The 15,705-nt window shown below is 46.2% G+C and overlaps 1 long non-coding RNA gene across 2 annotated transcripts in view; it reads left to right on the forward strand.

Annotated features, from left to right (window-relative positions):
* Nucleotides 1-3,368: 3,368 nt before the first annotated feature.
* Nucleotides 3,369-15,705, forward strand: part of LOC143522847 (uncharacterized) — a 234,288-nt gene continuing 221,951 nt past the window's right edge. Inside the window, exons 1-3 of one of the 2 annotated variants that reach the window (XR_013133152.1) lie at nucleotides 3,369-3,638; nucleotides 3,735-3,839; nucleotides 3,957-3,992. This is a non-coding gene — a long non-coding RNA (uncharacterized LOC143522847). The remainder of the gene's footprint in view (nucleotides 3,639-3,734; nucleotides 3,840-3,956; nucleotides 3,993-15,705) is intronic. The other variant, XR_013133147.1, reaches the window with a different exon arrangement.

Genomic DNA, 15,705 nt, shown 5'->3' on the forward strand with positions numbered 1-15,705 from the left:
TCTACCTAACACTAACGCTAACAGTCTACCTAACACTAACAGTCTACCTAACACCAACACTAACAGTCTACCTAACACTAAAGCTAACAGTCTACATAACACTAACAGTCTACCTAACACTAACGCTAACAGTCTACCTAACACTAACACTAACAGTCTACCTAACACCAACACTAACAGTCTACCTAACACTAAAGCTAACAGTCTACCTAACACTAACTCTAACAGACTACTATCTCTGTCCTCTGTCCTCTACCTCTACAGTAGCAGTACTGGAACATTGTTTGCTTATTAAGGCAGCTTTACATTTATATAGACTTTTATGACTTTTTATGGTGATATCACGATGATCATAGATTACGGATCAAAAACCCACACACCCTTCCCTCCACACACTGAGAAATCAGAAAGAGGAATGTCCCTGTTTCACCGACTGAACTTGAAGATGAACGAGATTAGCCAAAACAAACAGTTTCTTAAACTATTCACAGCTCCCTCTGTAGTAAAGACTGCTAAAAATGGCCATTGTTGTATTCAAGCCAATTATGTGCAACTGTATTTCAGCTCTGCGGCTCAAGTCTTAACGGTCAGAACATTCGAAGTTGGATCCTGCTCTATATTGGACTTTCCCACGTGACACATCCACAGCCAACCTGATTTCACTCTGTACCACTCCAGGTGAAGACTATTTGGTACCAGGTGTCACGGTGTAACTCACTGGAACTGAAATTATTTCAGGACGCCTTCTGTCAGAATACATGACGCACTCGGGTCAGTTTGGTGCTTAAGGATTTGGTTTCGTTTCCGCTGATGCGTTTGGGTCAGACGGACTTTGCCGGATACAGGTCACACGCTCAGGACACGTCCAAGTGTCAGGGCACGTCCTAGTGTCAGGGCACGTCCTAGAGTCAGGGCACGTCCTAGTGTCAGGGCACGTCCTAGTGTCAGGGAACGTCCTAGAGTCAGGGCACGTCCTAGTGTCAGGGCACGTCCTAGTGTCAGGACACGTCCTAGTGTCAGGGAACGTCCTAGTGTCAGGGCACATCCTAGTGTCAGGGCACGTCCTAGAGTCAGGGCACGTCCTAGTGTCAGGGAACGTTCTAGTGTCAGGGCACGTCCTAGAGTCAGGGCACGTCCTAGTGTCAGGGCACGTCCTAGTGTCAGGGCACGTCCTAGAGTCAGGGCACGTCCTAGTGTCAGGGCACGTCCTAGAGTCAGGGCACGTCCTAGTGTCAGGGAACGTCCTAGTGTCAGGGCACGTCCTAGAGTCAGGGCACGTCCTAGTGTCAGGGCACGTCCTAGAGTCAGGGCACGTCCTAGTGTCAGGGCACGTCCTAGTGTCAGGGCACGTCCTAGAGTCAGGGCACGTCCTAGTGTCAGGGCACGTCCTAGTGTCAGGGCACGTCCTAGAGTCAGGGCACGTCCTAGTGTCAGGGCACGTCCTAGTGTCAGGGCACGTCCTAGAGTCAGGGCACGTCCTAGTGTCAGGGCACGTCCTAGTGTCAGGGAACGTCCTAGTGTCAGGGCACGTCCTAGAGTCAGGGCACGTCCTAGTGTCAGGGCACGTCCTAGAGTCAGGGCACGTCCTAGTGTCAGGGCACGTCCTAGTGTCAGGGCACGTCCTAGAGTCTGGGCACGTCCTAGTGTCAGGGCACGTCCTAGAGTCAGGGCACGTCCTAGTGTCAGGGCACGTCCTAGAGTCAGGGCACGTCCTAGAGTCAGGGCACGTCCTAGAGTCAGGGCACGTCCTAGTGTCAGGGCACGTCCTAGTGTCAGGACACGTCCTAGTGTCCTGTGAAGCTGCGTGACGCTGCAGAGTCAGCGAGGGTGCAGCGTGGGTTTGGCACGCGCTCCGTGCAGGGGCGGAGGAACCTGCACGATCTCTGCTCAAAAACACCTTGTGTTTGATTTTATTTCCCCAAGCGGATTTATTCTCTAAACAGTTTCATGCTGATTCAGAACTCGATGCAGAATAGAATTTCTATCTAGAATAGACTGGAGATCAGTGATTGGCCAGCATTGCTCAGCTAACAATGAAGGGAGGAGCTATGCTCCCTGTCCCCGCCCATCTAACGGGGCCAACTCGCGCTCTTCCAACTGTGATCATGGGCGACGCGGCATTGTTGGGATTAATTTGCTCTATGCCGCGCTATTCAATATCCCTGACACATCTTTGGTTTACTACTTTAGTACTGTTAGCGCTTTAGATGGCACCATAATGAGGGACGTGTAACCTGGACCTGGAGACGCATCACCGCACAGACGCCCTGTGACCTGTAGCTACATTAGACAGCGGAGAATGGACGTGTTATTATTGGTGCTGTAACCATTTCAATTAAACACGTTCCCGGAAAGGTTTGTAATGCCAACATCAAACTTCATATAATAAAATCTAATAGATAGTCTATTCAATAGTGCCATTTATCCAAAGCAACTCAATTTCCTCATGTAACCCAGGTGGTAGTCCTAGTCCCAGGACCGTTATTGGTAGATTGTGCAATTTTCTGGACTGAACCAAAGTCCCCCCCACAAGACACATTGTTATCCAAACACTGTACCATATTATATCGAGACTTTCAATTGAATCTCTTCAGTAAACACCGTGTACACGTGTCCTTTTGATGGCATTAAAATGTTTGACAGCCCAATGTTTTCATCCTACCATTACTCAGATTTTACGTGTCTGTCTTTCGCATATTAATCACCGTTGGTTGCCGTCGCACCTGGACCAACTTAACGAGGACTCAATTATCGTCTGGAGTTCCGCGCAGGTGCTTCTCCAAAAATACTCTGATGGAGGCAGGAACCCAGGACTTGGTGATAAAACAACGAATGAGCCGCACAGCATCGTCCCGGTCCCGTCTTTCACAACCCCAGACACTTGGCCCTTCACCTGTACACCTGAGCCAGGTACTCGGTACCCTGGTGCACGTGGGTCAAAGCTCGGTTCTGAGAGTCAGCGGGGTCCAAGATTACCCAGACTACTCTTTCTGTGTGCACAGTACTCGCAATAAATAAAGGCGAATCAAAACGAGCTCGTATCGGATGAAATGGGGCATTTTACGCAGTATTGCTATTACCCAGCCTGTTAAAGGATTTCGCACATTTTTGTACATTAGCCTTCCTCTGCCACACGTGTGTTTGGAGGACGGTGGGCCCCGAATTCGGTTACCACAGCACTTTCCTGTGGAACTTTATGCAAAGAGAAGTCAATGTTTGGCACGCAGCAGGACTCGCCGCTGTTAAAATATGCGTAAACGAATCAATTCCAAATTGACTCTCGTTTCGTGTGATTAGGAGATAAACAGTGTCAGGAGGAGAGATATGGAGGAGAGATATAGGGGAGACTAGACGACACCCGCCCTTTGCACCGCGGTTCCTCTCCGGCCATCAAGTGGCTCGTTACGGAAATGCAGGTGCGCGCGTGTGTGGAAGCGTCTCTAAACGGCTCCTCGCGCTCCCTCTCTCCCCCGCGCGCGCACAGTCTCGCGCTCTCCAACCGTCTCCGGCTGCGAGCGGCACAGTTTTCGTCTCTGCACAGAAACCTTCCGTTGTACTTTTCTCTCCCCCCTCGTCTCTGCTCGTCTCGTCTCCGCGACTAGGCGAGAGAGAGCAGGTAGAGACGCGGCGGGTGAGAGGTGACAGTGGCCGTCTCCTTCACCCCACACACCTACTGTTTTAGGGGTGGGGGGACCCCGGCGGAGCGACTCTGACCCATGTTCTGTCTCTTACAGTTCGTTTGGGCCCGTGTGTGGACTAAAGCACAGCTGTTTCTGGCTAGAGTGAAGAAAGAAAAGACTCCTCTGGATTTCATACGGATTTTATTCCTGGGCGCTTGGGTAAGTGCTCGTTTATTCCGGATTTATTGGTCAAACTGCTAAAGCTGTTTAATATGAATTATAATGACATTTTTTTATCCTGCTGATGTGTTTTTCCCCTTTGATGTTAAATTCCAGTTCCCAAGGCTTTGCTGTCTTCTGTCAGGATATGTAGTAAGTAAGATTTCCCCCTCCAGTTGTTGAATGTGTGCGTTATACTTTGACACGGTGTGTGTCCGTCGCTTTGACGGGCGGTTCGGTGCGCGAGAGCGAGCGGAGTCTCGTGGCTCGTTTCGAACGGGCTCGCTGCGTGTGCGCGCGCCACCAGCGCGTGGTGGTGGTTCGCCTGCGGAATCGGAACATTCCGATAAAGTCGCAATGCAACTGCAAAGCAGTCCAGTTTTTAGATGGTATCGCTGTTGTTCTCGCTAAAAAAACTCTAATGTGAAAGTGGCATTAGTGGTCGGAGCGTGATGCACACGTACGAGCCGTTACATCTCCTGTCAAACACTCCTCGCTCGTTCTGATCCGTGTTGCCTTTCTGATACACATGGCAGCAGTAAATGTGTTTTGATCAGAGAGATCGGGGAATCTTTGGAGTGCTAAATGTTTGTGGTCATTTGTTGAAAGGCATCACATCGTCTGACCTCACGTCGCTCCTTGTTAGATGAGTGTGTGTGTGTGTGTGTGTGTGTGTGTGTGTGTGTGTGTGTGTGTGCACGTGTGACTTATGGAGGGAAGGGAAGTAATAGAATAGGTACACTTAAAAATAAATAAATACAAATCATACACCAAGCAGGCTTGAAACACCCCAGTTTCCAAGTGCCCCCGTTTGATTTCGAGCGCGCGCACACAAACAAATACGAACTTCGTCCGCCAATTAATACTAATACATTTTTCCTCGTGATTTTTCTTGAACTTCGAAGCGAATTTTGGGGGTTTGATCTCGAGGTCTTAATTGTTGACATCACCAACCTTGTTGTGCAATAAGATGACGTATGCTTATGTCTCCTGAGATTGTTATTGAGGGAGCATGCTTGAGTTAATTACTGTAGACAGGTTATTTAATGATTTATCACAACCATTCAAGCTTATGTTGTTCATTTTTATTTGAAAGTAACACTTTTTTTCACGTACAAGTGTACAGAGATGTGAATTCTCGGCTGCTGTGTGTTGGGATGTAGGGGAGAGTGTTGTGTGGCGTACTCTTTGTGACTGACAGTCGTTTCTTAGCTAAGCTTTTGTGAGCTTTAGCTACTGGTGTGTTTGTCAGGGATGCCGTCAGAGTGGCAGATGAGCTCAGGAGCTGATAAAATGGCCAACGCTCTCACTAGCAAATCTCTCCTTGGGGACATGCATGCCAGTCTGCATATCAATACCTTACATATCCAGCTGAGATCTCTCTCTCTGTGTGTGTGTGTGTGTGTGTGTGTGTGTGTGTGTGTGTGTGTGTGTGTGTGTGTGTGTGTGTGTGTGTGTGTGTGTGTGCGGGCGCCTGCTGAAGTGAACAGTCAGAAGTCTGATTATATAAACTCTTGCTTTTTGTGCCACTGCTGAAAAAGTTGTGCTTGCAACTGTGTGTGTGTGTGTGTGTTGCTGTGGGAATATTGCTCATGTGTATAATGTCAGTGAATTTTTCAGACAGAACAGAGACGTTTCTCAGCTTTGAGCTCTGACTCCTATTACAGCTGCTTCTTTACTTAGGAGAGTTATTTTTGCAAAACATTCTTTTTAGGTAATATTGAAATTATTTTCCTCTGCAATTATTTACATATTTGTTTGTGAATAAAGTGTTTAGTTTTGCGTGGCTGAAGCAGTCAGCCGTGTTCCCTTTGTTGAATATTATCATAGCCACAACAATGCAGGGTTTTGTGGCATCTCTCTGCAGCAGTGTTGAGATGTGAAACAGCATCATCTCTAAATGCTGACGATCTGGATGGGCTCTCTTCTCTGACACTATAAAATGGCAGCAGAAGTTAGTAACTGATATTATAAAACTGAAATTTTAAAAAAATATATTTACAGCTGTGTTTGAAGTGACCCGTGTTCATTAAAGAAGAATTTACTTTTTAAAAAATCTTCAAAAGAACTTTGATGCAGATAGGTACGAGGAGAGAGAGAGAATGTCAGTGAAGTCAAACCAGAAATGTGCTGTTGGAGAAAATCATAGCCTCTGAAAGATTAGGAAGATCGCAGTGTGATAGATGGATGGACAAGGCATACTGGAATTCACACCTACACCATCTCTGTTTACTAGAAAGTTGACATATCTCTGCCAGTGTGTATCGCAAACTTCAAATTCGAACAATTGCATTCCTCATAATTCATTGGACAGTAGATTATATGCACAGCAAAGCGTTTTTTGGGGGGGGGGGACCCACACGAACAGCAGCATGAGCAAGAATGAAAGAGAAAGAAGGAAAGGAGAAAGGGGGGGGGGTAGTTTTCCCATGAGTCTACTGTTGTGGAAGTCCAGGAAGAAAGGATTCTGAAATGTGTCCGTCACAAAGAGTGTGTGTGTGTGTGTGTGTGTGTGTGTGTGTGTGTGTGTGTGTGTGTGTGTGTGTGTGTGTGTGTGTGTGTGTATGTGTGTATGTGTGTATGTGTGTATGTGTGTGTGTGTGTGTGTGTGTGTGTGTGTGTGTGTGTGTGTGTATGTGTGTATGTGTGTATGTGTGTGTGTGTGTGTGTGTGTGTGTGTGTGTGTGTGTGTGTGTGTATGTATGTGTGTGTGTGTGTGTGTGTGTGTGTGTGTGTGTGTGTATGTGTGTATGTGTGTATGTGTGTGTGTGTGTGTGTGTGTGTGTGTGTGTGTGTGTGTGTGTGTGTGTGTATGTGTGTATGTGTGTATGTGTGTGTGTGTGTGTGTGTGTGTGTGTGTGTGTGTGTGTGTGTGGGAACTCCCATAGGAGCAGAACTAATTGGTACTGTGATAGATCTAGAGCTTGTGTGAGTGGTGCATTGCTCTGTCCATACCCGTGTTGATTTGAATTCCTCCAGTGCGAGACTGGGGGGTGTGTGTTTGAGCAGGGGTCATTCCTTGTAGCTGGTGTTCTGGTGGGGTTGGGGAGAAACTTTTATAAACATCTTCAAAAAGTAGTGCTCAGGAGTCTATCTGCCTGCTTGCTGCTATTCAACTATACAGACATTAAGGGAGTGTGTGTGTGTGTGTGTGTGTGTGTGTGTGTGTGTGTGTGTGTGTGTGTGTGTCCAGTATTAGTCATCACAGGCTTTTAGTGAGTGGGAGTGAACCATGAGTGTAGACAGCTAGTACAAGGAAGGTTTAAATGTGCAGGAATCAGAAGGGTGTGTGTGTGTGTGTGTGTGTGTGTGTGTGTGTGTGTGTGTGTGTGTGTGTGTGACTGCTCCGTTGGTATTCTCCACTTTTCTTTGTGTATTCTTTCCTCCCTTAATTATCCATTTCACATTTCAAGTGGTGCACCACGCCTCCAAAACCACTCTCATTAAATCTACCTATCTCTTTATCTCTGTCCCCTACCTCACTCCCTCCTTCTCTCTCTTTCTCTCTCTCTCTCTCTCTCGTTTACTGAAATGCTACAGTGCAGACAGAACTGGACCAGGGGGAAACTGATAGTCTTGGACTTGTGCTACAAACCCATAAACAGGATCTGAGTCCCCATGCCTCTCTCTTCATTAGGAGCTGGAGTGCACTGGGCTCTGTCTGCCATGGTGACTTCTGTAGCTTTTCTGGGGTTTGGGATAAAAAAAAAAAAAAAAAGTCTTGCAGTTTGGTGATGTAATGTGTAAATGTAGCATCTCACACACGCGTCTGCACACGCTCGTCGTGTTCCTTCCTCTCGAGCACGTACTCTGGCATATTGCTGCACGTTTATATCGCTGCGCGTTTCCCAGTCTGTTTAAAGTCCTTAGCTTGATTTGTGTTTCCTTATTGCTGTGCACATGACACCTATTATAACTGTGGGAGTGATGGAATCCCAGTGGTAGACATGTATACACACACACACACACACACACACACACACACACACTTTTATAATGAGAACACAGTGATGGATAATTAGATACACCTGGTGGAGATGCCTTCAGATTTTTTAGATTCATCCTGAACACAATGTGCTCCTCCATCACTCCTCGTCCTTCTTCCCGGGCGTTAAAGTGGTTTCCGCTGTTTCTTCTTGTTTTGCTGTGTGCAGCTGTCCTTGTTTCTGCTGTTCTAGCTTGTGCACAGTTTCAAACAGCATGACACTCTTCAAATGGAAGAGGAGGCTTCCCTATGTTAAGCCTGTTTGACCCCTGAGGGCCACCGTACTTCATTTTGTCTCACGGTCTGATTTCTCTCCTCATTAAAATTACTAAGATTTAGCACTATTTCTTTTTCTTCAAGTGTGTGTGAGTGTGTATGTGTGTGTGTGTGTGTGTGTGTGTGTGTGTGTGTGTGTGTGTGCGTGTGTGTGTGTGTGTGTGTGAGTATGTGTGTGTGTGTGTGTGTGTGTGTGTGTGTGTGTGTGTGTGTGTGTGAGTATGTGTGTGTGTGTGTGTGTGTGTGTGTGTGTGTGTGTGAGTGTGTGTGTGTGTGTGTGTGTGTGTGTGTGTGTTTATGTGTGTGTGTGTGTGTGTGTGTGTGTGTGTGTGTGTGTGTGAGTATGTGTGTGTGTGTGTGTGTGTGTGTGTGTGTGTGTGTGTGTGTGTGTGTGTGTGCGTGTGTGTGTGTGTGTGTGTGAGTATGTGTGTGTGTGTGTGTGTGTGTGTGTGTGTGTGTGTGTGTGTGTGTGTGTGAGTGTGTGTGTGTGTGTGTGTGTGTGTGTGTGTGTGTTTATGTGTGTGTGTGTGTGTGTGTGTGTGTGTGTGTGTGTGTGTGTACATATATACAGAGATCTTCTGCTTGCATCATAGTCCTGAGCAAGTTGTTCTTAAGCTATTCTACACACACCCCCTACAGGTGGAGAGGTAGATTACATTTCTTTCCTCTTCACAGGTGTTGATTAGTAAAAAGGTATTTTAGAGTAAAACATTAGATTGCTCCGTGCCCCCCCCCCCCCCATTATAAATGCCATTTATTAAATACTTGTTAAGTGACTTGAGTGGATGTGAAATCGGTGTCATCACTGCAGATTCATGTTACTGTTCAGAGATAAATGGTTATTGACGTTGTGTGTGTGTGTGTGTGTGTGTGTGTGTGTGTGTTTTATGCAGGTCCTTGATTCACATTGCTTGGTTATTAAAAGGTTGGCTTTTGATATTTTGTTAGTGGAGTGATAAGAGGAGACAGTTTGAACAGGAAACAGTTGAACAGGTTTTGAAGGATTCAATTCAAACCACTAGGTGCCCATTAAGTAGTTGTGATATGGCCATTCACCGAAACAGTCTGTAGAACTGCCCATCAATGGCCATCCAGCCCGAGAGCGTCATGTTGTTGTTACAACCTGCACGTAGTTGCCTGCACCTCTAGGCAGTCCGTAGCTGGTAATCCAGCTAAGTAAGAGACGCACAAAACGTTGGAAGTTAAGACCGCAATTCACCTTGTCAGTTGTGAAGAGGGACTACTGTTCTCGCATGTAATTATGCTAGTTATTCTACACAGGAATGACTGACTGCTACTGTAGATTTGTTGGAAGGAGTTTAGGTGGATATTCTAGTTCACATGCTCAAGTATGTGGTGTGTTTTAATAAAGTTAATGTTGAAGAGAACCATGGTAATCATTGTTATGAAATTAGCATGTTGCGCTTTGCTAGTGGAGAAGTGAGTCTACTACTTTAGTCTTGAACATGTACTGCTGTTATTAAGTTAGCAGATATTTATTAGCCAGCAAGGTGACGGTTTTACAGTATTAGCATCTGGGTGCATCACTGCAGGTAATTGTTTTTGAAACAAAAACCTGTTCTAATATTTGTGTGGCAGGGTTCTTATATATGAGCATTTACGTCCCTGTTTTTTTGCATGAACAAGGATAATTTTTATTTAAAATGTGTTATTAGCTATGGCCAATACTGAAAATTGCAACGTACGAAGTAAATCAATGAACCAGATCAGCTCTCAGGACTACGGAGCTGTGGGGACGGAAGTGTGTTTCTCAAGCAGCGAGACACACGAGACGAGCAAACGTACACTTCCTTCAGTACCTTCCAAGCATTTCAGATGTTGTACTGTTGACATTTGCCTGACAATGGCTGTACGGTGGCTGGCAGACCAGTGAAGTTAGCCTGGTTTGATTCCATATTTTCTTGAGTGTAGCGTCAAGGGCTTTTTATATGACTAACTACCTACCTATTCTTTGCTGAACTGTGCATAAACAAGAGATCCGTGGGACGTCATGATTAAAATTAATCGTTAACTGTGGCTGAGAGTAAAGGTTGCAAAGTGGACGGAAATTTTGGCACTTTACACAGCGGGTCGGCCTGCAACAGAGGCAGCCTGGGCACGGAGGCAGCCTGGGCACGGAGGCAGGCGTCGGATGCAGACGTCACTCATTCTGTTTCCTTCAGAGATTTCTAAGCACATCAGATCTCCTGTTGGCAGACGGGGCTGTGCACTTGATCTCGCTCCGCTGAAACTGGGCTTGCCTCGTTGTTTTGTTTTTAAGAGTGTGTAATAATACTTGCTCTGAAATCCTGAAATAATTTCAACCCACTTAATGCTGTTACGAGCATCTCAAGGCTGCCCCCTGTGTGATGCAGTTTGCAATGGCAGTTTTTGTCTGTTATCCTGTGTGTGTGTGTGTGTGTGTGTGTGTGTGTGTGTGTGCGCGCGCGATCTAAAACAAAATGCAAACTTTGTCATACAGCCCTCATTTTACAGCGGCTTCCTGTCATTTACTTTGTAGCGTTCTGCAACTTGGTCTCTAACTTTGCTGCATGAATCACCAATGTGTCATTGTCGGTAGGTCCTGTAGTTTTATAGTTCCTGTAGTTTTATAGTTCATGTAAAGACCAAATCCCTCTTCTGTCAGCTTCCCTGGTTGCCATGGTCTTCATCTCACTCCTTTATCCACTGGGAGGCATGGTCTGTGGTCCTGTCAGCCCTGACCCCCTCTGGTCTCCTGCCAGCTTCAACTTACAGCTCCAGTACAGGACAAATGAATGTGCCGTGTGTGTGGGCTAAGTTAATTATAGCCATATGCTGATCTGATAGATGATGTTGTTTATATTTTTGGCTCTGCAGAGCAAAACACTTTCAATCCTGAGTTTGACTTTCTTCTCTGCTTAAATTACAGTGGAATACATTATTCCACTGTACCCATCTATCCATCTGTCTATCTCGATCTCTCTATCCGTCTAATCACTGCCAACCCCATGCTTCGACATCCTTCACGTCATGCTGGTGAACCGCAAGCATGCATCGAGGGGACGAGGGGGTAGGGGACGAGGGGGAGAGGGAGTAGGGGACGAGGGGGAGTAGGGGAGAGACTCTTCCTCTGCTTAGATGCCTTTTCTTTGGCAACTAGAAGAGGGGAAATCAATGATGGAGCAGGATGTCATTACACACAGGGCAGCAGTGGATGTCTGGGCTTCTCACACACACACAGGGAGGGAAAGGGACAGTGAAGTGAAGTCAGAGCGAGGCTCCTACGGAGGGAGGGAGGGAGCTAGGGCGGAAGAGCCTCATGCTCCAACCGTGGGAAGTACCATCTGTTGTGCTGGTGTCATAGAGGGACAGAGAGAGGGGAGAGCGGGTAGGGCACGGGGGGAGCGAGGGTGGAGGGGTGGGAGACATGAGTGAAGGGACAGGACAGCAGAGACAGGACAGGGACAAGGAAAGAAAAAAAAATGGAGAGTAAAACCTGTCCTCACCTCCGTCCACCTTGGAGCGCAGAGGAGATATCACTAATTAAACCCTGCAGCTATCCCCCACGCACACACACACACACTCTCACACTTCACTCTCTCTCTCCGTTTGGCGTGCTACAGTCCTGTAGTAGGGTGAACTATAATATCGGCTCTTTTGAAGACTAGCCTCTTCAGCCTTGGCTCATAATGTGGGTGGTGGTGTAAATGTGATGGCCGGTGCGAGAGAAGAGATGCACCCTGTCGCATTCCAACAACAACAATGACCGTTTAACAAAGTCCATGGGCCTGTAGCTCACGAGGGGTCAGCGACATGGTGTCCGCACAGAAAGGACTGGCATCGTTCCTGGTCTCCACAGGGCGTCCTTGTGACCTCAGGCTGTGTCAAAGGTCACTTGTGAGGTCATGTATAGTGCATGTTTTCTTTAGAAAACTGTCAAATACCTCTGCTATTAGAAAGTGTGCACGCGCACACGCGCATACTCCAGTACAAGCCAAATTAACACAACTCATTGACTTGCCCATACACATTAAAATCATTTGCAAAACTCTGCCACAAGGTAATCCAATCCAAAATGTATTCAATGCAAGTGCTTCAGTGTGTAATGGGGGAGCGCCCGCCTACACTCATCCCCTTTACTCTACATACTGCAGGTGTTAACAGGGACATCTCTTGCAAATATAGCTAGCTGCTGTAACCATGGAGTCAGATATGTGATAGTTCCTTAATGTTCCACAGGCAGCTTTTTTTGGTGAACCCTGGGGGTGAGCATGCCCCCTGGTGGCGTGGAGGTCTTCCTTAACAAGTGGTTTTCATGAGTCAATCTTGGATGCACACCCTGTGTTGTAAGAATCACCACTTGTGAGAATGGAATTATTCTTAAATCACGTATGATCACGGGTATGATTTTTGAGAAGATTGAGAGTTATTTACCGTTTTATTCATGGAGTTAAAAGGTAAAAATGTAATTGTGAAGTAGGTCTACGGCACCACCTCCGTGACAATCCCACACCCCACCCTCCCCCACCCTGACCAATCAGTGCTGCTCTCGCGTCACGTAAACAGCCAATCGTCTGATCAGCACTGCGTTTATGCATGCCTGCACTCCCATTAACTTTACACAGTGCCAATTAGTCTTCATCCATTTAGCCCTAAATTGCAGTGTGGGTCTGTCAGGTACACTAATTCGCAGTACTTGTGAACACAGTCTTGTGTCAATTATGTGAGAGTTTTACAGCAATTCACTGAACTAACAAGTGTTTGATAGCCAAGCCCTATGAACTGCCTCTCTCACAAAAGTAGGTGATATGTAAACCATAAGGCAAACCATAACACATCGTTGTTGTTGTTTTATTATACCAATAAACACTAGTGCAGTAGTTGTACACTAATTTTACCATTACAGAATGAAAATGAAACTGGCTTTAGTTTTTTTTCCAGACATGACATTTTCTCAAACTATACATTTTTATGCATTCTCTAACCGGGTTAATGATGTAGCCCAGTGTGTCCTGATGCTCCCTCCATTTAAATACATTTATTTTATCTCGTCACACTGCAGTGCACTGTTCTATTGTCAAGGATGACCTGAGAACCTTAGCAGTGATTTACACAAATTAAATCTGGGAGCTATGAAAGTCTATTTTGCACACAGACACACAGGATCATGGGCATAATTTATTCCCAGTATTTGGTAGTTACGATATGGGAAGTGTTCAGAAAAGTAAGCTACATTAAGACAGGGTAGCAACCCTTTGACCTTTTTTAAAACATCCTGATTTTAGAATATTTCATACTGGCTATACAAAGGTATAACAGTTATAGACTATATTGGGTGTGTTCATGCCTCATGCTGTTCAATACAGATGTATACATGTATGTTTTGCGTTTAACCGTATAGAAATTAGGTGATTTATCACACGACGATAAGCAGTAATACCAATACGATTATTTATGTATATGGGATGTGGATGTGAGGACTTCAAATTCAGGTTTTGAACCCACAGTATCAAAATCCCACCCAGATTACCAGGATGGGTCCTGCGAGGCTGGATTAATCTCTCCTGAGCTCTTGTCAGTACTCCCTCATGTTGAACACTACGTTGGCTTGCTCCACGGGCCCCGCAGGGGAGCGATGTATTCCCCCCGAGCTTGGCCCCAGGGTTGGGCTGAGCTGACACACCGCTGGCCCTGCTACTGTAGATGGAGTTGGCCAATTTATAGACCAGTGCTGAAATCAGCTGCATCACTAATGGTAGTCATTAGTGGACTTTTGTAGACATCTTGTCTTCTAGAGTGTCTCTGTGGAACTTCTGCCTTTTATGACCCGGTGTTCTAGAGTGTTCTTTGTTCACGACACCATGGGGTTCGGTAGGGGCAGGTCAGTCCTCTGGTAAACGCCCCTGTAGAAAGCAGAGCCGGACTACTGCAAACGATAATTATTTGTAGACCTTGCAGTCCACTGCTTGTCTGTCCCTGTAGAAATCTTGTCCTGGACGGTATTCGGGCGCTGATCAGTTGCCTGGAGCATGTGGTCATATCATAAGGGCTTGTGGTAGTTGTGGATATGGGAGGAAAAACACTCCGAGAGCTATTTCTAGAGCTACACAATCTAGAGTGGGGAAAGAAGAATCTTTATCAGGATGCTCTTGTCGATCTTAGGAAATTATGCTACCTAAAACTGTTTATCATTAACCTGAAGGCTTTTATGGATTCCTCTTGGCACTAGAAGGCTTTATGAGTGTCTTAACTTAAAGGCTTTATAGATGTGCATCCCTAAAAACAAAGTGTTCTGGACACGTTTTCTTTCCCTAAGACTATTGTCTTTGTTTTGAGGTTACAAAGTGCAGTCTCTTGTCACATCAGAAACGCTGTTGTGGAAGTGTTGGTATTCTGCCACGCTGGGCCACCTGCCCCCCTTGGTGGGGTAATAGAAGGTGGGCTTTAGTCTACGGCCGTGTGGGGAGGGCCCAGTCTACTGGTGTATTCTGCTAGTTTTGCCCCCAGAGTGTCAACGATGGCTTTCTTCAGGTCGCAAAATGCAGAGCTAACACGCGTTACCCCTGACGATAGGAGTCTGTGAACTATCCCTAGGCTCCTAGCTGGTGCCTGAATACTGATGCAGTGTGTGTGTGTGTGTGTGTGTGTGTGTGTGTGTGTGTGTGTGTGTGGCTGTGTTCACCATTTAACATTTCTGCTCAGAGTTTCTGTTTAAAAGAGGTGTTTTGTGTTTTTTTTTAAGCATTTTTTTGAACAGTGAGACTTCAGGCAGACATCAGTTGGGTTGTGTGTGTGTGTGTGTGTGTGTGTGTGTGTGTGTGTGTGTGTGTGTGTGTGTGAGGGGTATGTGGGGGGAGGGGTGTATATAGGGATGAGTAAATGCCATCTGGTGTGATGGAGGAGAGAGGAGAAAAGAGCATGTAGTTTCAGCCACGATTTGTAACAAAGCTTTAATTAATGTCATAGGAACCAGACCAGATAACGACATTAGAATGAATTAGCTCTGATTAGATGTGCCTACACGGAGTAGGATATACATGTGTGTGTGTGTGTGTGTGTGTGTGTGTGTGTGTGTGTGTGTACACACACACCCCGTTTGTATGCGTACACCTATGGACATTCACACACACACCTACAGGTGCACACAAATGCGCATACACGTGTGCGTTTGTGTGTGTGTGTGTGTGTGTGTGTGTGTGTGTGTGTGTGTGTGTGCGCGCGCGTGCGTGTGTGGGTGTGTGTACATATAAATACACAGAAGGGCTTTGAGTTTGATGATGCAGCTGTGGCAGGTCAGCGTGATTATTATTGCATTGTTCATCCATGCCACTGTTATCAGAGACCTCAGTGCTTTGTGTGTGTGTGTGTGTGTGTGTGTGTGTGTGTGTGTGTGTGTGTGTTTGGCATTCTAGCGGTTCCTATCTCTACACTTTTGCTGTACCCTTTGTGAGTAAGACGCTTTGTTGGAAATATCCCTTTTTCTTGTCCTTTTATTTGCTGTGTGTGTGTGTGTGTGTGTGTGTGTGTGTGTGTGTGTGTGTGTGTGTGTGTGTGTGTGTGTGTGCATTAGTCCTGTTTAGGGGCCCCTCCCCCTGCATGCCTTTTATATGTGCATGTGTGTGT

Source organism: Brachyhypopomus gauderio, chromosome 1 (assembly GCF_052324685.1).
Source record: "Brachyhypopomus gauderio isolate BG-103 chromosome 1, BGAUD_0.2, whole genome shotgun sequence".
Taxonomy (NCBI): Eukaryota; Metazoa; Chordata; class Actinopteri; order Gymnotiformes; family Hypopomidae; genus Brachyhypopomus; species Brachyhypopomus gauderio.